Source organism: Jaculus jaculus, chromosome 15, assembly GCF_020740685.1.
Source record: "Jaculus jaculus isolate mJacJac1 chromosome 15, mJacJac1.mat.Y.cur, whole genome shotgun sequence".
Taxonomy (NCBI): domain Eukaryota; kingdom Metazoa; phylum Chordata; class Mammalia; order Rodentia; family Dipodidae; genus Jaculus; species Jaculus jaculus.
In genome coordinates, this window is record NC_059116.1 from 55,796,421 (window position 1) to 55,820,135 (window position 23,715).

The window sequence follows — 23,715 nt, forward strand, 5'->3', positions numbered from 1 at the left end:
TAATTCTGTTTTTCAGATGAGAACTGGAATTGAGGAGATAACCAACCCAGTGCACTCTACCCAGCCCCAGCTGAAAGCACAGAGGAACTGTGAAAATGAGCAAGAATGCTACTCTCTTTATTGAGCTTATATCAGCACAAAGGTGATGGAGAAAGATACTGAGGACACTCAACACCTACCAAACCAGAAATGCCTATCACTGAAGTGGACCTAAAATACTACCAGCATGGCTCAGGGAATTTTGCAGAAGAGGGGGCCAGAAAGATTGTTAGAGCCACAAGTTGGGACATTTTGCACAAAGACATTGCCTCTCCTTCATAACTGACTGCTTCCTACATAATGCATGACCCACTATACCCATGGGGTTGACCTGCATCCCCAGTGAGGAAGGGCTTTCAGAAAAGGGGCAAGGAGGAGGGAAAGGATGGTACCAACATATGATGTTTACATACAAAATATATCCATATCTAATAATAAAAAATTTTAAATAGATATGTGGGAGCTAGAGAGATTGTCTAGCAGTTAAAGCATTTGCCTATGAAGTGTAAGGACCCAGGTTTGATTTCTTAGGATCCACATAAGCCAGATGCACAAGGTGGCACATAAATCTGGAGTTCTTTTGTCAAGGATAGAGGGTCTGGCATGCCTATTCTCTCTCTGTCTGGTTCTCTGTATCTCTTTCAAATAAATAAATAAAATATTTTAAAAATATAGTTAAAATTATAAAGGTAACACCATCAGAATTACTTCAGACTTCTCAATGGAAACCTGAAAAGCCAGAAGGGCCTGGAATGGCACACCACAAATTCTAATAACCTATGACTTCCAACCCAAAGTACTCTATCCAGCAAAAGTATCCCTCATAATAGATGTTGAAAGAAAAACTTCCCATGAAAAAACTCTGCTTTACAACTATATGAACACAAAGCCAAATCTGCAGAGAGCACTTCAGGAAATTGGCCACAAGGAAGAATCAAATAATCAACCTTAAGTACCTACAAAAAGCAGATCAGAATAATCAAACTCATACAAGGCACAAGAAACTACAAAAATCCAGGAAAACAGAAAACCACATAAGCCACCATGATATGGCAGGGACCAAGTCAAATCTCACAGTCATTACCCTAAATATTAATGCCTTTAATTCACTCATCAAGAGATATCAGCTAACAGGGTATATAAGAAAATTAGACCCCTCAATCTGTTGTCTTCAAGAAACTCACATCATGACTAAAGACTAAGAAAACAGGAATAATAAAGAAGCAGGCATAGCTATACTAATATTGGATAAAATAGACTTCAAACCAAAACTAATAAAAAAAAGACAAAGAAGGCCACTTCCTACTTATCAAGAGAATGGTCCAACAAGTGGATATAACAATCATCAATCTTTATGCACCAAACACAGGGGCACCACAATTCATAAAACAAAACCTACTTGACAACAAGGCAGAAATAACCACCAACACCATCATAGTTGGGAACTTCATTACTCCACTACTATCAGCAATAGGTAGATCATCCAACCAGAAGATCAACAGGGAAGTGAGCAACCCAACAAAACCATAGAACAATTAGACCTAATGGACATCTACAGAATATTCTACCCAAAATCCACAGACTACACATTCTTCTCAGCAGCCCATAGAACCTTCTCTAAAATAGATCATACACTGGGTCACAAAGCCTGCCTCCATATATTTAGGAAGATTGACATAATTCCCTGCATGATATCAGATCACAATGCTGTATTGCTAGAAATTAACAAAAAAAGTTACACCAGGAATCCCATCAGCCCCTGAAAACTGAACAACACACTTTTAAACAATAAATGGGTAGTGGATGAAATAAAAAATTAAATTGCAAAATTTCTAGAAATGGATGACAGTGAGAACACATCATACTAAAACTTATGGGTCACAATGAAGGCAGTCCTCAGGGGAAATTTTATAGCACTAAATGCATTCAGAACAAAGACAAAGAGATCCCAAATCAATAACCTAACCATTCACCTAATAATAAATAATAAAACTGGAAAAGAGAAGAATCCAACACAAAAAGCTCCAGACAGAAAGAAATAATTAAGGTCAGAGCAGAAATTAATGAATTAGAAACTAAGAAAATTGATGAAACAAAGAGATGGGTCTTTGAAAAAATAAACAAGATTGATAAACCCCTGGCCAATTTGGTCAAGCAAAAGAAAAAATAGATGCTTCATATTAACAAAAAATCAAAAATGGCAAAGGAGGGATCACAGCAGAGATAAGTGAGATTGGGAAAATTATCAGGACTTATTTCAAAACCTCTACTCAACAAAACTGGATAATATGGAGGAAATGGATCAATTCCTAGACAAATACCTCTTACCAAACCTAAACTCACAGCATATTAATCTCCTAAACAAACCTATCACACCCATTGAGATTGAAAAGTTAAACAAAAACCTCCCCAAATATGTCATAAGCCTTAGGGGTTTAAAGCCTGCCCTTGTCTGGATAAACACATACATTACTCTAACCAAATTGCCCTGAAAACACTACACTTAATGTTCATACTCATATATTAATGCTACTCTTACTTCTGATTAGAGGAGCTTCTCTTTTCAGATGGCAATGACCATTGGGATGACCCAAAAGGCAACATAGCACTGAGAAAAAGTAATGGAGGAGTGTCCAGCACTAAAACACATCTCACACCCTCCAAAGCTAAGGGTCCATTGTGGAACAGGTGGCAGAAAGAATGTAGGAGCCAAAGGAAGGGTACCACTCCTTACATACAACTGTCTAGACAGAACTTGGCCTCAATATCCAAGACCTTTCAGTGCCTAGCATTACCTACATAAGACCCTCATAGTAGGAGAGAAAGGTGATAACATCAAATTAAAAGAGACACTAATGAAGAGAGGGAAGGGATATGATGGAGAGCAGAGTTATGAAGGGGAAAGTGGGGGAGGGAAGGACAATACCAATGTTTGTTGTCTCTAAGTATAGAAGTTGTCCATAAAAATATATATATTTAAAAAACTAAAACAAAAACCTCCCCAAAAAGAAGAGTCCAGGAACAGATGGTTTCTCAGCTGAATTCTATCAAACCTTCATGGAAGAACTGAAACCAATTTTTATCAAACTGAACCATACAATTAGAACAGAGAAAGCTCCCCAACTCTTTCTATGAAGCTAGTATCACCCTAGTATCAAAAACAGGCAAAGATGCCACAAGAAAAGAAAACTATAGGCCTATTTCCCTGATGATCTTAGATGCAAACATCGTGAGCAAAATCTTCACAAATTGAATCCAGCAACACATCAATAGCATTATCCACCTTAATCAAGCAGGCTTCAACCCAGGAACACAGGAGTGGTTCAACATACAGAAATCTGTCCAGGTAATACACCACGTAAATGAGGTTAAACACAAAAACCACATGATAATTTTGATAGATGCAAAAAAGGCCTTTGACAAAATACACCATCACTTCATGGCCAAAACATTGGAGAGAATTGGCATGGACGGTTCATATCTCAACATAATAAAGGCTATATATAAAGCTCTTAAAGCCCATATAATACTTAATGGGAGAGACACTTAAGGAATTCTAATTGGGATCAGGAACAAGACAGGGGTATCCACTCTCACCTCTCTCTTCAACATAGGACTTCCAGTCCTAGCTCAAGCAATAAGACAGGGAGAAAGAAAATGGATACAAATTGGAAAGGAAGAAGTTAAGTTGTCTCTATTCACGGACAACATGATTCTATACATAAGAGACCTGACAGCCTCCATCTCAAAACTCTTAAAGGTGATTAACTCCTTCAGCAAAGTAGCAATATACAAAATCAGTAGCCTTTTTATTTGCAAAAGACAATTATACAGAGAAAGAAATAAGTGACATTGTCCCATTTTCAAAAGCAACAACAACAACAAAAAAAAATACCTTGTAATAACACTAACCAAATATGTGAAAGACCTATACAATGAATATATAAAAACACTCAAAAAAGAAATTGAGGAGGATTTGAAGATATGGAAAGACATCCCATGGTCCTGGATAGGCAGAATTAACATTGTGAAAGTGGCAATCTTACAAAAGGTAATTTAATTCAATACCAAAAAAATTCCCACAATGTTCTTTGCAGGGATAGGAAAAATGATCTCAAAATTCATATGAAAAGGAAGGCCTCAGATATCCAAGCATATCCTCAGCACAAAGGCCCTAACAATATAGGCTGAAAAAGACAGCATCTTGAACAAATAGTGCTGGACAAACTGGATAACTATGCAGGAAATTGAAACTCAATCCACACATCTCACCATGCACAAAAATCAAGTCCAAATGGATCAAAGGCCTCAACATAAAACTGGAAACTCAGCTACTACTGGAAGAAAAAATAGGAGGAACTTTCATGATATATGAATGGGAAAATACATCCTAAACCAAACCCCAGTAGCTCAGGATCTTAAATAGTCAGTCAACCATTGAGATCTAATGAAGCTGAAAAGTTTCTTCACAGACAAACATACAATAATAGAGCCAATAGATTACCCAAAGAATGGGAGAAAATTTTCATTGGCTATCTAACTGATAGAAACCTAATTTCTAGAATCTACAAAGAACTCAATAACCTAAACAATAAAAAGTCAAGCAACCCACTTACAAAATGGGGCAAAGAACTGGGCAGGCAGTTCTTAGAGGAAGAAATACAAATGGCAAACACACACTTAAGAAAATGTTCATCATCCCTAATCATCAGAGAAATGCAAATTAAAACTACTATGAGGGCTGGAGAGATGGCTTAGCAGTTAAGCGTTTGCCTGTGAAGCCTAAGGACCCCGGTTTGAGGTCCCACGTTAGCCAGATGCACAAGGGGGCACACGTGTCTGGAGTTCGTTTGCAGAGGCTGGAAGCCCTGGTGCGCCCATTCTCTCTCTCTCTCCCTCTATCTGTCTTTCTCTCTGCATCTGTCGCTCTCAAATAAATAAATAAAAAAAATTTAAGACTACTATGAGATTCCACCTTACCCCAGTAAGGATAGCAAATATTAAAAATCAAATGAAAACAAATGCTGGTGAGGATGTGGAGAAATAGGAACCCTCATCCACTGCTGGTGGGAATGTAAGATGGTACAACCATTTTGGAAAGTAATATGGAGACTCCTAAAAACATTGACTAGAGTTACCAACAGCCCCAGTTATACCCTTACTGGGCATTTATCCTAAAATTTCCATGTCTCAGTTCAGAGAGATTTGCTCAACCATGTTTATAGCTGATCAATTCATGATAGCTAAGAGCTAGAATCAACCCAGATGTCCATCATTAGATGAATGGATAACCAAGATGTGGTATACCTACACAATGGAATTCTACACTGCTGTAAGGAAAAACATGATCTGGAACAGATCATTCTCAGTGAACTTACCCAATCACATAGTCTCACTCATCTGTGGCTCCTAACCTGAATCTACCTGAGATGCTGACATATCTGATAACCATCTCGAGGACCTGACAACAGAGTGGGTGGGGCAAGAGGGGAGGGCAAAGGTGGGGGTGAGGTACATAAAACTGGACCCAAATGGCAATGGTACCATAAAATTCTATATCCTAAAAGATAGACTAAATGGTTGAACCTTCATCAGGTCCTTAGTGGGAACACCTGAATCACAGGGCCCTGGAGAAGATATGATGAAGACCTTAATCTTAACCTTAATCTTCTCCTATTCTCTCTCTCTCTCTCTTTCTACTGATTCTCTGTCTTCTATCTCTTTTATATTAACTATGTTTTTTTCCTTCTTTTCCTTGGCACTGGTCTCTAACTCCCAGTACCAGCTTGTGGCTAATATCTACAATCAGCTGTTGATCAGAGAGACCTACAAGGCTTCCCAAAAGAAGACAGATTTCTGTCAGAGTACTTGATGACCCACCAAAGGTTAGTGGTAAATCCTTACTGCCAAAGACACCATATACTGTTGGTACAGAACATGGGGAGACATGGCTGGAATCTAAAAGAGAGTCAGTCACCAGAAAGCTCGTCTAGTGCCAGATGGTGCTACATGAGCAACTGGGGGAAAATGATCAACATCTGTCCAAGTAATGCATGGTTTAAGCTACTCAGCAGCAAACAACCTGATGTGATGCTCGTACAAGTGCATTAGTGGCATACAGCCATAGTGGGAAACCAACTGCTCTTGATTTGTCTAAGTGATCTTCTTAGTGGAAAGGAACCCATAGCTGATGCTGGGAAACAAGTCAGAATCATATCAAAAAATGAACCTTCTCTCCACTGTCAAGCTCCCACTAATCACAGGCTACAACAGAGCCTATGCCTATTAAATTATTTCTAAAATAACAATGATTATCCCATTTATCTGGTGTTAACTTCACTCTTCATTGGAGAATCTGTTTCTATTTTTCAGATGGACACAGATCCTAAAGAGAGAACCAACCCATCACACCTAAACAGGGCCCCAGATGAAACTAAGAGCAATTGGGGAAATGAACAAGAGTGCTGCTTTCTTGGTGAACCTGGTACCAGCACAAGGGTGAAGGAGATAGACCCAGAGAACACTCAACTCCTACCAAATGAGATATCCAGTGACACAGAGGTTTCCAATACTTTATCACTGAAGCAGATTTAAAATGAATGCAACATGGCTCAGGAAAATTTGAAGAAGAGGGGCCAGAAAGCATGTTAGAGCCACACATTGGGTCATTATGCACAGAGATGTTGCCTCTTACCCATAACTGATGGCTAACCCCACAATGCATGACCCAAATTCCCCAACCAGGAGGGGCCCTGTGGAGGTGGAAGGAGGCTGACAATGGTATCAACATTACTATATACATACTGTGTACATAACTAATAAAAAAAAAGAGAAACTAATTGAGAGTGGGAGGGAATATTATGGAGAGTGTATATGTGAAGGGGAAGGTAAGAGATAGAAATTATGGTTTATTACCTATAATTATGGAAGTTGTCAATAGAAAAGTTTTTAAAAAGTGTTTCTAAATACAACTTTCTATATTTTCAGTATAAAAGATATAACAATAATTCAAAGCAGTTGAGTTTTTTTTTCTTTAAGCTTTCTTTATTTAAATGTTTTATGAAAGCCAAATATTCCAGACTGATACACCTGCCCTTCTGGGTCTCCTTTTAATTGTCCTCCAAGGCATAAAAGTCAACAAGTGTAGTGTTGGACTTTGAATTGACTGGGGCAATGTGAAAAGGAAAGAAGGATTGATCTCAACAGTGATAGATTGTTCTGTATTAGAATAATGAAGGGCAACAGCCTCACTGCAGAAATGGAGGTTGTGTGCCCAGGCACAGTTGAACTTAGGTTTTATGGCTCAGGAGCAGGAAAAAGGAACAAATGGTAAGGTGGGTGGGGATTAAAGGGAAGAGGGGTCATTCAACCCAGTAGGCCTTTTTATCTTTGTGGTCAGGCCTATTTTCTTTTCTTTCTTTCTTTTTTATTTATTTATTTATTCATTTATTTTTTGAGGTAGGGTCTCACTCTAGCTCAGGCTGACCTGGAAATTCTCTACGGAGACTCAGGGTGGCTTTGAACTCACAGCAATCCTCCTACCTCTGCATCCTGAGTGCTAGGATTAAAGGCATGTGCCAGCATTCCTGGTTTAGGCCTGTTTTCTTTATGGTTCAGGGGAAGAGATTTCTGTGTGACAGATGTTCTTATCAGATAAGGTATTTTCAGCCTAAGGACTTTCTGGGTGGCTTTTGATCTGAGACTTCGCTGGTGTCAGTTCATCCCATTTTTTTATGACATATTAACCCTTCATTCCAGACCCAGAGGACAAGTAAGATTATGGGTGGTCATATCTTCAGGTCTCTGGCTACTTCCTGCTGTATTAGGGGTGATGACAGGAGCTTTGCGGCCTGTCTCTAGAGTTTGCAATGAGCAAGAGTCTCTGTTGAGTTGGTGACATATAGTCACCTGTTGTCCTGCTTTACTGTTAGCCCTGCAAGAAGGATGGGAGATACTGAAAGGCTAGAGGTTGATTATTAACAGCCTGATTCTTGGTATGCTTGTGGCAAGGAGGAGTACTATGTTCTTAGATACATTAGTTTAACAATGGAAACCCTTTATTTGATAAACTTAAGTGGCCAATAGATTAGGTAGGTTCCAATTAGTAGTCCTAAAAGTAAAAGGACTAGAGGACTAGCAAGACCTGGAAGCAGGGTAGTTAACCAAGAGTTCTAGTGGAACAGTTGATGGAATCAGGAATTACTGGCTTCCCATTTCTTCCGGGATTTTTCTAGGTTTTCTTTGACCTTTTGTAGACTGTATTTAATGAGTCCCAATTTATTGGCATAAAAGCAACAAGCCTTTCCCAGGGCCACACATAACCCTTCCTGTGACATGAACACTAGATCAAGACCTTTTCACTTTTGTAATACCATTTCTTCCAGGGAATCAAACTGATTGTGGAGCATTCTAATGGAGTCTCATAAGAATTCCAGATCTGTGTCAAGTTTTTGTGCCATGCATGACATTCCAATTTCACCTTTTACTAGAGCCATTGTACCTAAGGCTGCTGATCGTGCTACATTAAATCCCACCAGTTGCCCTCTATTTACATGACCCAAGGCTGGGATATAGCATGAGGTGTTCATCCTCACTTCCACTGTAGATTGATATCTGGGGGATGACATGGACTGTGACCCACAAAGTGGGGGCTTTATTTAACTCTGTGAGGATGATAAATCTGGTAAGTCCAGAGAAGCAAGCCAGCCAGGTCCCACTGGGTGCAAGGAACGCCTTGAATTCAGTCAGGGTTGAATTCAGAGTGTTATTACAGGCTGCCAGCAAAGGGGAGCAGTAGAAGTCATAACTAGAAGTTATTAGGCAAGAAGCTCTTATGGCAATATCTCCCAAAATTAAGGGTAGGTTAAAGGAACATCAGCTACTTATGTTGTTCTTATAGTAATAGGTTTTTCTACACCCAGACCCACATAGTAAGGGGATTTGGGTTTGAGGCAAAGCCAGCAGTCTTCAGCAAGTTCTGGTTGCATAGCATTAAGCAACTGTAGCATTGGAAAAAGGTTGAGAGGTAGTGGGGTTCCAATGGGATGGGACAAAGGAGGAGAGTGTGAGGAGTTAGGTACTTGTGGGTGAAAGGCAGGTACTTGTTGTGGGTGAGTGGCCAAAAGAGGGTTCCCCCAGTGTTTCTATTGGGCTGATTGGCTTTGACTGGCAGATCTAGCCCCTAATGGTTTTTCCTTGGAAAATAAATAAGGAGCCCTCACTGAACCCTGAATCCTGAAATATAAAAACAGATGTCCCAAGTATATCCAACCATCCACTTCCAGTGTGTAGGGTTGTTGCTTGTGATGACTAGAGAACTACCACATTTGTCCATACAACCTATGGTGGTGTGGTGGGGTGGCTTATAGACTATGAGCTCATGTATGATTTGGGCTGCCTACATGTGTGGCTATGGTGGCACACTTCCAGATGCAACAAAATAACTTGTCAAGTTGTTCACAGTATCTGTCTTCAAGGTCCCCTGGGGACATGTAGAAGTCATCTCTTAGGTGCTTTAGTCACCATCTACTCCCCCTAGGTCTTGTATGAAGATCTCACCTGTCTTGCAGGGAGAGAGGTGAGGAAAAAGATTGAGTAAATCTATCTGGAAAGCAACCTCTTTATGATGTGAGGAGGTCCAAGTCTGGATGGAGAACATTTTTCCCAGTGAGGATGTGAGCCTAAGGAGGTAGACTAGAGGTGAGAAGCATGGGTCTGTCTGAATACAGGACAAGAAACAGGTTAGTAGGATGGTGGGGCAGAGAGTAAGAATGATCTGAGCAGGTATGTTGTAGTTCTCTGAGAAGGGTTCAAGTATTGGTGGCAATGTAAGAGTACTATTATTAGCCAGAGTAGGATAATTATGAGGACTCTTTCTGTATGGGACCAATCTTCAGGAGTTATAGTAATCAGTCACACCATGAGGAATGAAGTACAGAGAACATTTCTTCTCAAGAGGAATGGATCACAGGGCACCCTTTACAGGGAAAGATAAGGAAATAGGAACAATGTTAAAGAACTGTATCTGTCCCAGTGTTAAGGGAATAAAGATTCCTTGTAGCCAGAATTCTTCCATGGAACCCACAAGTTGATCAAACGTGGAGATGAACTGCTGTTGGAGCATCAACAATAGGTCCTCCTGTATGTGAGTTAGGAACAGATGCAACTGAGGGAGTGTGTGCCATCTGATCGAAAATTTTCAAATATTTTATTTATTTTTGAGAGACAGAGGCAAATAGAGAAAAAGAATGGATGCGCTAGGGCCTCTAGCCACCGCAAATGAACTCCAGATGCATGTCCTGCCTTGAGCATTTGGGTTTATGTGGGTACTGGGGAATCAACCTGGATCCTTTGGCTTTGCTGGCAAGTGCATTAACTGCTAAGTCATATCTACAGCCCACATGTGATTGATCTTTATCAGGGTAGCCCTTTTCAGGTATATAAGGAAGTTTGGTTATCCTCAAGGAGTAGGGTCTGTGGGTGTCACCCAGAAAAATGATGAAGGTGCCTCTTTTAGATTCAAGAGATGAACACAGGGTGGGAAGCACTGGAGTTTGGCAGCCATGGGGGTTATCAAGATGATCTTGTGTGGTCCCTTCCATTTGGGGGACAAGGATTGGTGGGCAAGGTCAGAGATATAGATTATTTCACCTATTTCTAGGGTAGGAAGAGGAGCATTGGGAAGGGGGAAGGGAGGGTAGTGTTAGCTTATTTCCAAAGTTTTGTCCTGAAGAATGGAAGAAAACTATTAGATATGAAGAAGGAAGCAAAGGTATCTTAAGACAGAGCCCTAAAGGGACTATGTGTCTCCCATACAAGAGTTCAAAAGGACTAGTCTGGAAAGATTTTTTTTTTTTCTTTTTTTGGCAGAACCCTTAGTTTGAGCAATGCCAGGGGTAAAAGTTTAGCCCAAACTCATTTTAATTCTAGGGTGAGTCCTGTAAGGATTTCTTTGATGGAGTGATTTGCCCTTTCAACTTTTCTGGAAGATTTAAGGGGATAGGGCATGTGGAATTTCCAGAGGGTTTGTAAGAACTTAGGAACATCTTGGGAGATTGAATATATAAATTCCAGGCCATTTATGGATTGTAGGCTAAATCAAGGAATGAGTTGTATAATTATTTACTAGACTACAGTGAAACCTCTTTTATTAGTGGCGGGTAAGGCCTCAGTCCACTCAGAAAAGGTGTCAATAACTAAAAGATACTTGTGGTAGGCAGCACGGAGTGAGTAGGCAAGATACATGTTCCCCAGCTCCTCCCAGTTTCCTGGCCCCTCATGGTAGGTCCCCCTGCAGCTGGCTTGGGGCTGGTTGGACCCTTGGAGCTTGCTGTGGAAGTAGGCCCCTTGCTCCACATTCCTGATCAAAGTGCTCGTGGGTCCCCAATTGCCAGATACCCTGTCCCAGAGGGTTCAAGCAGCATGGACTAAGTAGGCCACATCCATGTTCCCTGGATCCTCCCACTTCCCTGGTCCCTCTGTGTAGTGTGAGACTCAGGAGTGACCAAGGACCACCGAGACCACTCTGAGGCAAAGAGGGAAGTTTTAATTTTGGGGAAAAACATGAGCTGCCAGGACTGACTCTCAAGAGTGGAGCAGTCATCTTGGGGTTACAGATAGTGGGCTTTATAGGCTCTTCAGTTGGGGGAAGGTGAGGAAGGGAAGGAAGAATTTTGTTGGGGTAGTAAATCTCTTTTCTTTACATTAGCCTTAGGGTGAGACCAGAAGTGACCCAGTGAGAGATAAGGGCATAATAAATCTGGACCAGGAGCCTTGTTAGGCAGGGGAAGGATCATGGCTGGGCAATTTCTTGGGGAATGTGGATGCTTCACTTCACTATTGCCCTCCTGCTGTAACTCCATTTTGTCCTGACCTAACAGGTAAGTCCTTCAGAACCTGGCTTGGGGAGGCCTGGTCCCTGTCTGGGGGCTACAGAAACAGGCTTTTGCTCTGGTATCCCAACTGGTCCCTTGGTACCTGTATCTGTATAACCCTGAATCAGAGAGTGCACAGGCCATTGTAGGAGCAGGCCTCTTGCCTCTGGCTCTTCAGCTTCATGATGTCTGGCTCTTGATTCATGTATGCTGAAGAGTACATTTAAGTAGAGTTAGTAGGCCAGGTCCCTTTGATGTAAGTACAATCTCCACAATCCATGCATCCCTACCAGTACACCAATCCAGTTCACGTCTAAAACAGAACACCATCTTAAGATCTTACAAGAACAAAAATATTCCTCCTCAATAGAACAAAGTGTCTCCCCACAATGGGTAAACCACAATGCAAAAAAAGCCAATGAAAGTCAGAAAACAGAGATCTCCACCAACAATGCCTATTCCCACAATGGAAGTCTCCAGTGGAATTATGGAGGAATCAACAGAAATACAATCCCAAAATGAAAACACAACAACCAATAAGACCCTGATCAAAATAATTGCTGAACTTGAAGGAAACCATCAAAATAGCCAATAATTGTATCAAAGAAATTGAAAAACAATTGTCTTTTAGACAGTCCATCTTTTGGCAGTAGGTTTAACTTAAATGAAGAAAACATGAGAACCCTCAAAAGAAATATGTATGAATTGAAGGTGAGTCACTAAAAGGAAGATCTTAGTAACCAATTGATTCATCTTACTGAAGACTTGATCAAATATAAGAATGAATTCCAGGAAGCATCAAGAAAATCAGAACTTGAACTAAAATCTCCTCAAAAAGGAGATGGACACAATGCAAAATAACACAACAGGAAACAAAAATAAAATAGAACTGATAAAGTCTCAAATCAACAAAATCAGAAATGAAAAAGGAGAGGTCACAATGGCCATTAATTTTCTTTGGAAGAATCATCAGGGCACACTTCCAAAACCTCTACTCCACAAAATTGGATAATCTGGAAGAAATGGATGAATTCCTAGACAAATACTACATACCAAAACTAAACTCAGAGCAGATTAATCTCCTAAACAAACCTATCACATCCATGGACATTGAATAGGTAATATTAAAAAAAAAAAACCTTCTGAAAAATAAAAGTCCAGGACTAAATGGCTTCTCAGCCAAATTCTATAAAACCTTCAATGAATAACTGAAACTAATTTTTCTCAAGCTAATTTTCATAATTGGAGACAAGAGAATTGGCTCCTACTACTTTTATGAAGCTTGCATCCTCCTAATGCCAAAACCAGACAGAAATGAAACAAGGAAAGAAAACTATTGGCCTATATCCCTGATGAATTTAGATGCAAAGATACTGAACAAATCCTCATAAACAATTCAACAACACATCAAAAGCATTATCTGCCTTGATCAAGTAGGTTCATCCCAGGGATGCAGGTATGGTTTAACATACAGAAATTGTATAATGTAATATACCATATAAATAAACTTAACTATTATAACCATATAATCATACCAATTGATGCAGAGAAAGCCTTTGACAAAATACAATACCATTTCATGAATAAAACTCTGGAAAGAATCAGCATGGATGGCTCATATCTCAACACAATAAAGGCTATATGTAAAGTACCCAAAGCCCAAATAATAATGGGGAAAGATTCAAGGAGTTTCCATTGAGGTCAGGAACAAGACAGGGGTGCCCATTCTCACCACTACTCCTCCAGATAATAGTATAATTACTAGCCCCAGCAACAAATTAAGAGAAAGAAATAAAATGGATTTGAATAGGAAAGGAACAAGTGAAGATAGCCCTATTTGCAGATTACATGATCCTATACATAAGTGACCCAAATGTCTCCATCTCAAAACTTCTAAAGGTGATTAATTCCTTCAGTAAGTTGGTGAGATACAAAATCAATATACAAAAATCTCTAGCCTTTCTATGTGCAAAGGACAAATATGCAGAGCAAGAAATGAATGAGCTTGTCCCATTTTCAATAGCAACAAAAAAATTTAAATAACCTGGAATAATACTAACCAAGGATGTGACAGAGCTATGCAATGAAAACATTAAAAAAAAACTCAAGAAAGAAATCAAGGAGGACTTGAGAAGATAGAAGGTCCTCCCATGCTCCTGGACAGGTAGAAGTAATATTGTGAAAATGACAATTCTACCAAAAGCAATATACAGATTTAATGCAATACCAATAAAAATACCAACATCATTCTACACAGAGGTAAAAAAAAAAAAAATGATCTCAAAATTCATATGGAATGGCAGCAGGCCTCAGATGCCCAAACATATCTTCAGGAGAAAAAAAAAAAAAACCCTCTGGAGGAATCACCATACCTCATCTAAAGCTATATTATGAAGCCAAAGTAGCAAAAACAGCATGGTACTGGAATAAGAACAGAAACATAGGCCAACCGAACAGAATTGAAGTCTCAGACCTTAGTTCAGGCAACTAAAGCTACTTGATCTTTATCAAAGGTGCCAGCCAATAATGTAGACTGAAGAAAAGACAGCATCATCATCAAAGTGGTGTTGGACAAATTGGATGACCAGATGTAAAAAAATGAAATTAGACCCCTCTTCTCTCCATACATAAAAATCAAGTCCAAATTCATTAATGACCACAATATAAGAAATAATAGGAGGCACTCTCCATGACATAAGAGTGGGGAAAGACTTTCTGAAGAAAACCCCAGTAAACAATCATGCAACCATAGGAATCTCATGAAACTAAAAAGCTTCTGCACAGACAAATATAGCATAAGCACAGCCAGTAGATTACCCACTGAATGGGAAAATATCTTTGGCATCTATACCACTGACAGAAGCCTAATATCTAGAATCTAGAAAGAACTTTAAAAAACAAAACAACAAAAAAAACAAACAACCCACTCTAAAAATGTGGCAGAGAATTGAATAGAGAGTTCTCAGAGGAAGAATCACAAATGGCTAGCACATAGTTAAGAAAATGTCCAACATCCCTAATCATCACAGAAATGCACATTAAAAGAACTATGAGATTTCACCTTACTCCAGAAAGGATGGCAATAAGTAAAAAAAAAATTAAGCAACAATGAATGTTGATGAGGATATGGAGAAAGAGGAGCTCTCATCCACTGTTGGTGGGAATGTAAACTTGTACAACCACTATGGAAATCAATGTGGAGATTCCTGAAAAGGATGAACATAGAGCTACCAATAGGCTCAGTTTTTCCCTTACTGAGCATTTATCATAAATGTTCCATTCATCAATACAGAGACATTTGCACAACCATGTTTATAGCTGCTCAACTCATTAGAGCTAAGAACTGGAATCAACTCAGATGCTCATCATGGGATAAATGAATAATGAAGTTGTGGTACATTCATACAATAGAATTCTACTCAACAGTAAGACAAAATGATACAATTAAATTTGTAGAAAAATGGACAGGCTTGGAACAGAACATACTCTGTGAACTCACAAAATCACAGAAAGACAAATGCCATATGGAGTTACTTGTCTGAAGTTCCTAACCTGGACCTGTTGACATACCTGATAGGCAACCCAAGGCCCTGGCAATAGTGATGGAAATGTTTGGAGGGAGAGGTAGGAGAGGGGGGAAACAAACACAAAATTAAATACAAAATGATCTGGTACCATAGAAATCTTTATTCTTGGTGATAGCCTAAGAAATATAAACCTCAAAAGGAATAAGAGTAATCACCTGAAAAGTAGGGCTCTGGTGAGGGTGGGATGAAGCCTAAGCTTAAAAGGAAAAAAAAATGTTTTCTGTCTCTGACCTGTAACTGCCAGTACCAGAGATTGGTTGAGCTATTTAGCAGAGAGATCTACATGGTCCCTATATCAGGAAAGTTTCCTGTCAAATCTGTCAAGTCACTTTATTACCTGCCTGAGGCAAAAGGTAAGACCCTATTGCTAAAGATATCATATGCTGCTGACACAGAGCATGGAGAGACCTGGCTGGAGTTCAAAATAAAGGCAGTCCCCAGACAGCCTGTCTAGTGCTGGAAAGCACTACATGAGCTACTGGGAGAAAATGGCCAATAATAGTATGAGCAACCAGAGGTCGAAGCCACTCAAAAGAAACACATGATGTACACACCAGTGTAATAGTGCACACAGTCTCAGAGAGTAACTAATAGTTTTCTGATTGGCTAAGAGATCCATTCAGTGTAAAGGGACCCATATCTGGAATTGGGAACCAGATCAGAATACTATGGAGACAAAGATGTCCTCCAGTGTAAAGCTCTCACTAGTCTTTGGATAAAAGAGGGGCTACATTCATCAAATTCTTCCTAAATTAATAATGCTTATCCCACTTAAACTATGTTGGCTTTACTCTCCATTGGAGAATCTGTTCTTTTTCAGAAGGTGGTGAGACTGGAGAAGGTAAAGTACCCATTGTACTTCAGTCAAGCCACAGCTGAATCCACAGAAGAATGGGGAGATGAGCATGATTGTTGCTTCCATGCTGAACCTGATAATCAGCACCAGGGTGTAGGAGACAGACCCTGAGGATACTCAACACCTACCAAAACAGAGATCCAGAGGCTCCTAAGAATCTATCACTGAAGTAGACTTAAAACTCACCCACTATGGCTCAGGGAATTTTGCAGAACGGAGAGCAGAAAGATTGTATGAGCCACAAGTTGAGACATAAGGTCTGGTGACAGTTCCTTCCACCCCCCAAAATTAACTAACTACTACTGCTCCCACAATGTATAAACCACAACCCCATAGGGAATACGTGGAACTCCACTGAGGAGCGTTCCCAATGGAATGAGGGCAGGGATGAGGGAAAAGAGGGTACCAACACACGATGGATGAATGTGAAACATCTTGTTAATAATAATAATAAGCATTAAAAGTGATACTAGGAATTATTCACAGGGGCATATGGGTGTAGTCTTCTTACCAATCTATGGCTGGTAAGAGGCTACTTATCTGGTGGATGAGGAATTGAGGAAGTCTGATGTTAAACTTGGGGTGTGTCCTCTGAAATATATCAAAGAAATCTATTAGAGTTTTAAAGAACTGCTTATCTGAGTGTTTGAGGGAGGTATGATTTCATAGCAAACAGAATAGAATCTGATTAGATGGATGGAATAGAGAATGTAGATATGAAATGAACTCCTGACTGAAAGGAGCGGGAGTAGATGTGTCTGAGTGACAGGGTCAGGAGTACATGGAATCTGAGTGAGGAAAGCAGAAGCAGATGGGGCCTGAGTGAGAGGAGCAGAAGTAGATGTGTCTGAGTGACAGGAACAGGAGTAGAGGGGGTCTGAGTGAGAAAAGCAAGAGTAGATGTGTCTCAGTGAGAGGAGCAGGAGTAGAGGGTGTCTGAGTGAGAAGAGCAGGAGTAGATGTGTCTGAGTGAGAGAAACAGGAGTACAGGGGGTCTGATTGAGAGGAACAGGAAGAGGTTTCTGAGTGAAAGGATATGGAGTACAGGGTCTGAGTTGAAGGATCTATAGTGGATGATCTGATTGAGAGGACCTGAAGAATCAGATCTGAGTGAGGAGAGCTGAAGTAGAGGGGTGCCTGAGTGATAGGCACCAGAGTAGAGGGTTTGAGTGAGAGGAATAGGAGTACAGAGGACCCAATTGTGAAGAGCAGGATTAGATGGTGTCTGAGTGACAGGTGTATGGGTAGACATGTTCTAAGTGAGAAGAGTGGGAGTAGAGGGGCCTCAGTGAAATGAGCAGGTGTAGTGTGTCTGAGTGAGAGGATCAGGAGTAGAGGGAAACTGAGTGAAAGGAACAGGAATGGAGGGGTCTGTGTGAGATGAGCAGGCATATAAAAAAGTCTGGGTGAGAGGAGTAAGAGTAGTTGGGTTCTGAGTGAGAGATGTAGATGTAGAGGTGGTCTGAATGGGAAGAGCAGGAGTAGGGCCTGAGTGAGAGGAGCAGGAGTAGAGAGTGTCTGAGTGAAAGTTGTAGGATTAGACATGGTTTCAGTGAGAGAAGCAGGATTAGAGGGAACCTGATTCAGATGAACAGGAGTAGTGAGTGAGAGGAGTACGAGTAGAGGGGTTCTGAGTGAGACGACCAGGAGTAGAAATGTCTTGAGTTAGAGGAGCATAGTGAGGAGTAGGAGTAGAAAGAATATGAGTGGGTGGAGCAGGAGTAGAGGGGTTCTGAGTGAGAGGGGTAGGAGTTGTAGGGTTCTGAGTGAGAGGTGGAGGGGTAGGTGGATTGAATGAGAATGAGTAAAGGGTGTCTGAGTGAGAGGAACAGCAGAGGCTCTGAGTGAGAAAAGTAGGAGTAGAAGGGGTCTGAGTGAGAGGGTTAGAGGTAAGTGTCCTGCATGAGAGGAATAGTAGTATATGAAGCCTGACAGACTAGGAAGAATGGGAAAAGTTGCCGGGCTCCTCGACTGGCAGGTAGCACTGAGGGAAGGACCAGGCCTGCTGGTTCCTCCCTAGGGGTTGAGGAGGAAGATGAGCATATGACGATGACTCAGAAACCTCTCCTAGCCACCAGAGAAAACCACACTGAGTTGGGAGTCTTTTTGAAGCAGAAACTCACAGGACCTTGCTTTATTGCTATGAGCCATTGCCTATATCATGCTGGGGATGAAGGCAGGGATTTTAGGATGAGGTGGGGGGGGAGGGGTAACAGCCAATAGTAAACTGTAACTATTGAAATGGTAATTACAATTGCCATGTGGAGGTGGCAGGCAAGAAGCCATTAGGTGTCTTGCTGAGTCCTAGCTGGCCAGAGACAGGTCGCCAAACTTTAGCTAGGCTCAGGAAGTTCCACTAGGTTTCATGCCTGGGCCTTTCAAGACCCAACATCTCCCCCTTCTGTTTTTGTAAGAGCATTAGTCACCGTGGCCCCTATTTTAGGTTGTCCCTCTCTGGGGATCTTACCCACCATTGGTCTCATGGAGGGCAGAGGAGGTGGCAGTGGGTCATCTGAGGAACTTAATTCCTGAGTTGCCAGCCTGTGATAATGTATCTCAAACTGATGAAGTTTTATTGTCTCTAGCCACTGGTGAATAAATTATGTGATTTTGTTAATTACACAAGGCCTGACAGTGAGGAGAAGGAGAAGGAGGGGGAGGGGTCCAAGTAGAGGGAGGAGGTAGGGTAAAAACTCATGTAAGCCCATCTGCAGCGGGTTGTCCTGGGGGTCCTGTCATCTCTTCTCCAAGTCTTCCTGTAGCCTCTTAATCTTGTCCTGGATGATTCCCGATTTATTGGCGTAAAAGTGGCATTTTTCCTATAAAAACAAACATACGCCTTCCTTTTTGGCCATTAGTAGGTCTGGTTTTGTAGTACTACCTCATCCAGGGAATCTAGCTTCCAGGAATGATATGTACATCTGGGATGAAGATGGCTGGGGCACAAGGACCCATCCAATTGGTGGGCAGAAAGTTATAGGCCATCCCACCTCCACAATCATAAACCATTCCAGAAGGCAGGCAGCGTTGAGCACTGGGCTCAGTTGTGTTAAAAGTACAGAAGGAAGGATGAATGTATCCCACATCTATATTGGAATTATTAGGGGAAGGCGGGGCCCAAATGCCCAGAGGAAACATTGGGAAAAGCTGGACTGGGATGGGGAAGGTGGCTGAGCAACTTTTTAAGGTCGTAAGGGCAATTGTACTGCAAGCAGCCAGAGAGGCCCAGATCAGAGGCAAAGCCAGCAATCCTCCACAAGGGAGGGAGTTATTTAGTTTAGCAGGGTGAAGGAGCATTTTAGGAACAGCCCTCAGGGACAGGACACTCCCTAGAGAAGTGATTGTCAGTGTCCACTTGTTGGGACAAATATTTTAGGCCTCTTGCTGGTACCCAAATGGGTCTTTTATCATCTTGAGGGAAGACACATCCAAACCCTCTCCCTGCTGTGAGAAGCAGATCAGGCCTTCTCCAGGCCTCAGTCAATGGGTCCCTCCCTCTTAGCCAGATAGAACTGTACGTTACGGATGAGGACCAATGTTTTTGAAAAGGGTTTAGAATATTTAGGGTAAATCATTCCTTTTTTAGTTGGTCGTGTGGGGGTAAGGATTCCCCCTTTTGTTTTTATAATTGAGATTTGAGAGTCTGATTATATCTTTTAATGATAGCCTGGCCCTGGGGGTTGTATGGGATGCCTGTAGAATGTGAGATTTTCCAGGTCTAGAGAAAATTTATAAAGGCCTTGCTTATGAAGCAAGGGCCATTATCTGTTTTAATTTGATCAGGCAGCCCAAGAGTGGCAAAACATTGAAGCATATGACTAACGGCATGTTTAGATTTTTCCCTGGCATGTGCCGATGCCCAGCAGGCTCGGGAAAAGGTATCCATTGAAAGAAAAATATATTTAAGCTTTCCAAATGGAGAATAGTGTGTAACATAAATTTGCCAAAGATGATTAGGGCAGAGCCCTCGAGGATTGCTTCCTGTAGTTTGAAGGGGAGGGGGTACATAGAGGAAAGGCTGACAGGACTTACAAGTCCAGACAAGTTTTTTAATGTCCTTGACTGGTACCTGTGGAAACCTGTGCTTGAGACCTCTTCAGTTGACATGGGTCAATAAGTGGAAGCATATAGCTTCTGTAATAGTATTACACTGAGGCATAGAAGCCATTTTATCAGCCAAATTGTTTCCTCAAGAGAGAAACCCCGGTAAGTTTTGAGGACCCCAGAGATGTTGAAGAAAACTGGGGTTGGTTCTTTGTTTGAGTAGGGAACGAGCTTGAATCATCAAAGGAGATATAGGGTTGGAGTCCAGTCTAATATGGGCTTCAACCAGGTTGGGTAATAAATTAACAACATAAAGGCTGTCAGAAATAAATTAAATGGCTCTTGAATAGTGTCCAAAGCTAGAATGAAATCAAATACTTCTTTGAATTGTGCTGACCCTTCAACCTCATGGGAAACTGATTTTATGGGCATAGGCTTTTTTTTCCTATTTCAAGGGAGGTTAAACAACTAGGGAAGCCCCCAGGCACCCTCCACTGGTAAACACGGTAAGAAAGTCAGGGTTAGGTTGAGACAGAAAGAGCCTGGGGGACTTCCATTCTAACCTGCAGAAAGAACTCATCCATTTGTGGGGGCCATAATGGCAATCAATTTTACCTAGGAACCTCTGGAGAGCCATAGCAACTCTGTTACTATTTCTCTGAAGCCAGGTGAAATCTGTTATCTTAAAGGGAGTGACAATAAGGTGAGGTTCTGCGCCAAACAACCGGACAGAGGTGTCTCTGCCCTTGATAATGCAATCAGCAACTTGGTTGGTTATAGAATAAACTCTGGGAACCCCACCAATTGAGAGGTAGATCCATTGGATGGGCTCACCTTCCTGGGCCAACAATGTAGTGTATAATGTTTCCACAGAGAAAATTTAGAGGGAGATGGGCAAATCAGGATTGAACCTCTTTAGGGTCACAGCATTTATAGCCTGTTGTACCTTATGAAAAATTTGTTGATGACATGGGAACAAAATTACATGAGAGGGGAAGTTAAGATCCTTTAGGAGGTCAAATAAAGGGGACAGCTCTTCAGTAGTTATGGGTATTGAGGGCCTCATCCAATTAACTTCTCCAAAGAGCTTCTGGAGTTGAGGCAAGGTGTAAGAATCCTGAATATAAAGTTGTGGGTTAACAGGTGAAACTGTATCTAGGGTAAAGATCGAGCCAAAGATCTTAAAGGTTGGCAGATTGAACTTTTTCAGGAGCTACTTTAAAGCTGTGAGTATGAAGGATAGTTAGACTTGGTGGGTAAGGTCCTGGAGTGTGGAGGAATCTAGGCACCCAAGAATAATATCATCCATATAAATATAAAACAGGGTATTGTGGAGATTGATAAGAGAAGAGAAAATGGATGACAGGTAATATTGACAAATGGGTGGGCTATTAGCCATGCCCTGAGATAAGACAGTCCATTCGAATCTCCTATCTGGGCCATAAAAATTAACGGCGTGTACAGAGAATGTAAATTTTTTCCATGTGTCCTGGATGGAGAGGGATAGAGAAGAAGCAATCTTTAATATCAATGATAGTAATATGGTATATATTGGGAATAGCTGGGATCCATGGGAGTCCCCTCTGGGGAGTTCCGAGGGGTATCATGTGTTCATTAATCTTCCTTAAATCATGTAAAAATCTCCAGGACCCATTAGTCTTTTTTATGACAAAGACAGGAGAGTTCCAGGGACTAGTGGAGGAATGGATATGTCTGGCCTCCAACTGTTGATCAATAAGTATGTGGAGTTGGTATAACATAGAGGCCACTGCTTAACCCATATAGGATGCACTGGATTTTAAGTGCTGGGGGGTTAGCTGGGCAGTGGCCCTTAGAATTGGGGGTGTTCATTGGAGTAATTGGGATGACATTCCCTCCCTTCCACAAACTGTTGTTGATATTTCTTTTATCTAACAAATCATTATAAAAGGCCTTACGGTCAGTAGTGATGAAAGCCTTGGCATCTCCAAGGATGTCTTGCCCCAATAAGTTAGCAGTGAGCCCAGTCACCACGAGAGGGCGAACTTTTCTTCTGTCCCCACCTGGGTCAGTCCAAGGGAGCCATATGGCAGTCTCCCAGGAGGTGGACTGCCTGCCAACTCCCAGTAGGGAAGGGCTGGCACAAGCTCCCAGGAGGGGGCACTCCTCCTTTCTCAGGACCATTCAGTCCACTCCAGTGTCAATGAGAAGTTTGAATTTTTTATTGTCAATATTTAAAATAATTTTGGGTCTAAGGCTGGGGACCAGGGGGATGGTCCAATGGGCTTTGATGGTCCCTTTCCCCTTCTTTAATGGGGCTGGGTGGAGCCCCAGGAGGAGTTTAAAGGCTTTCCTGGTATGTCAAAATTTGATTGACACTCCCTAGCCCAATGAAACCCCTTATTGCATTTAGGGCAATGGGTGCAAGGGGCATTGGTTATCCCCACAGAGGGTGGGGGAGGCTTTGTCTTGTTGGGCCACTCCTTTTTAAAGTGGCCCCCTTCCTTGCATTTGAAACATGTTGATTTCTTAGAATTTAACTGTAATGCGCAGATCACAGTGGCCAAATCTCTCTGTTTATTTTCCTTAAGGGCAGTAGCCATGGCCCTAGCCTGATGGGAGATAGTGCCAACATCCTTGGTGGCTATAACCGATCTACTCATGGAGTTGTACTTGGGATCCACACAGGTGAGGTGGTGATCGGCCATCATCCCTTCCCAGACCAACATTTTAGTAAACTGATCCTGTAATGCCCCTGGGGGAAATTTTCTTTGGAGACTTTCTTTCACCCTATCTATAATCATAGCCAAGTCCTCAGATGGTTTTTGAGTAATACTCACAATGGGGGTTTTAGAGGATCCCTCATCAAGCTTTTTCCATGCTGCCAAGCCCAGTGCCCTAATCTGGTCCCTATACAGGTCAGGGATAGCTGCCTGTTGTGTGTCTGTAACATATTGATCAGAGGTACTGGAGAGCATCCCAAAAGTTATTGGCACAGGGGGCTGTTGACTTTGGTTTCATTTTGCCTGTGTATGGCACTCATCTTTAAAAAGGCACACCACTTAATGTATAGGGGACCTGACAAGACAGCCCTGGCTAGGCTTTTTTAATCTTGGGTTGTACATGGTTGATGGGCAAGTCCCTGAAATAGGGTCTCAGCCCAAGGATAGTTGGGTCCATCCTCCTAGACTACCTTTTTAAGCTCATTAAGGTCCTGAGCTTCCATGGATACCAGGCAGCAGGGTTATTGCTCCCAAGATTTAGATTGATGGGAAATAAAAAAGTAGCTTTATTTTCTGGTGGCTTGGCGGCCGAATATGAAGGAGGGGTCAAGGGG